This window comes from Malus domestica, chromosome 17 (genome assembly GCF_042453785.1).
Source record: "Malus domestica chromosome 17, GDT2T_hap1".
NCBI classification, from domain to species: domain Eukaryota; kingdom Viridiplantae; phylum Streptophyta; class Magnoliopsida; order Rosales; family Rosaceae; genus Malus; species Malus domestica.
The window spans coordinates 25,486,314-25,488,991 of NC_091677.1; positions in this window are offsets into that span (position 1 = coordinate 25,486,314).

Below are 2,678 nucleotides of genomic sequence, written 5' to 3' on the forward strand. Positions count from 1 at the left end.
CACCCAAGTATACGGAAAGTTGGGCTTCTCAAGTTGAAGAACTTATTTTCTTAACAAGGGAGTTATCTACTAGCTATCAAGACCGTTTCAAGACGAACTCGAGGTCGAGTTCCTTTCAAGTGGAGGAGTCTGATGTAGGACAGAAATCTGATTATTTCACGTGCAATAAAACTAAAAGAAGGAAGCGGCGAGCAATAAAGAAAAGTGATTGGAGAATTGGTAATTCACGTGTTAATAGATTATTTGGTACGGTCATATCTCAAAAGTTGATGTTTTGAACTTTTCTTGTTGAATGAACGCTACTTTCATTTCTGGTGCGGTCGTAGAAGAGGTGTTCAATTCTCCCACAAAAGTGGCTTGAGCCATCTTTTGCAGAAAGTCATCAAGACAGCAGCCTACTAATAAATGAAGTCTTTTGGGGTTTCAAGGGCTTTATTATATGTTAGTTATTTTCATTTTAATTTCCTAAGTCTTTTGAGTTTCCCAAAAGATTGTAAAAGACTTATTTAAGCCATGGCCTTGTAATCATTTCGACGTCTTTCAATCAATTAATCAAATTATCCTTTAGGATTTCTATCAACTGGTGGACTCCACTAACTTTGTTCTACAAGGGATTACGCTGGTAACCCTTTCATTGCTTCGTGCTGCGTCAAGCTTTTTCCAAAAAAAAAAACAAAAATAAATGCACCTAGAAATTCAAAATAAGAAAAATAAATAATAGACTCAATGTGGAGATCAATGTGAAGATCAATTGAGTGTTTCAGTTCTTACTTTACTCTTAGATACTCGATCGCTTAATGGCTGCTGCTGCATCTTCTTCTTCTAGCGGTTGCCACAATTAATTGCTGGCACCAACCTGTGGGTTCAATTAGCAATTACTGTGAGTAAAAACTGCAGTTTTACTTTATGCTGCAACATGCAGGGGACAAGTATCTAAACCAGCTGCAACATATCAGACGGAGTTTGGAGGCTTGGCGTGGAAGGACGGAGTTCACAGGGTAATTACTTTATGCTGCAAGTTTAATCCTAATGCGCATTTTGCAATAGTTTTTAGCAGTGGAGCCTAAAGATGGTCAGTTTTGGTCTATTATATGCTCTACCTCTGTATCTAATTTCTTTTTTTGTTATCAATAATGTTTTTTTGTATCACCGTAATTAAAAAAAAAATGATCCACCCCTATATGCTTCGGTGAAATTCCTAAGAATTATATTAGAACGCCACTTAATAGTTTATACGACGATCTAATAGATTTTGGTCCTAAGTTGAATCTTGTAAATAGCTAAATTATTTACCACTGATCTTGAATAACTGTTTGTAATTATCCTTTCACATTTGGGTCTTTTCCCCAATCACTTTTGTTTATTGTGGTTGTTGCCATGCTACTTCTCAAATGCTTCCACATTTCAACCTAAAATAATGCATTATTGACAGTTGAATAGTCATTGTTATAATCTATTGGATAGTCTTTGTCATTTTGTGTTTGTTTCTTTTCTCTTTCCCTCTCTTTCACTGCACCTTCCCTGTGGAGCCAAAAATATTCACTAGGCGACACGTGGACTTTTGGACAAAAGAGGACAAAAATACCCTCGAGGCATACTGGGTTTCCTACACGCGAGCAGTAGAGAATCATTTTTTCAACCAAGTCAAAAGTGCCCAAAATAGGTATCAACTTAAAACCTAATTTATTCATATATTTCCCATTTCATTATTTAGCTAATCAATTAGCTAAATAATATACTTATTCCTTTCATATTTCATAAAATCATAATAATTGACTAATTAAGGGATTAATTACCTAATCAATCCCTTAATTGTCAATTTGAAACATCCACTCAAACCTAAAAACACAAGAGGGCCGGCTATCCCATTGAAAAACCTAATCCATTACCTTTTTTCTACCTTTTCCCACCATTTCTTCCTTTTTATTAGCCAATTATACAAAAAACCACCAAAACATTCATTTTATGTTTAATAGCCAAATAAATTGGCTAATTAAACCTAAAAACCCTAGCCACCTCCTATCCCTATAAATATACTCCCATTCTCACCAAAAAGCTAATTCCAACACTTTGGCAAAAATCCCAAAATTCTCTAAACACTCTTTCTCTCTAAATTCTAACTTTGGCATCGGAGGTTCTTCGGCCAAAGCCCCCCCCATTCATCGTGGGCGCGTGAGGCTCTTGGCCTTAACCTAAGGTGTTAATTGTTTTGTAGGTGCAAAATCGTCCAAGATCGAGGAGGAAGAAATTTGCATCCACAAATTGGTGCTTTCATTGAGAGTTGAAATCCATACTCGTAGAAGACTCTCGCACAAAAAAGGTTTTTTCTTTATTTTCTAGTCCATTTGAATATTTTTCATACGTTTTTATTATTAGAATTTTTTACTTGCAAAGGTTCTTTGATAAAACGTATAAGCGAAATATAATGGCTAGAAATTTAGAAAATTCCACAAGTGAAAATTCTAATGTTCAAGAAATGGGATTGCGGAGATCCGTGATGCTAAATGCGACAATAAGGGGAGCGGCATCATCATCACGAGCTTCAACCATGGGAACCACCGTGGTGGCTACTTCGGTAGCTACCTGCGGCGAGGTCCATGGTGCCTTCACCACGGCCACCATGGGAACCACCGCGGTGGCTACTTCGGTAGCCACTCGTGGCGAGGTCCATGGAGCCT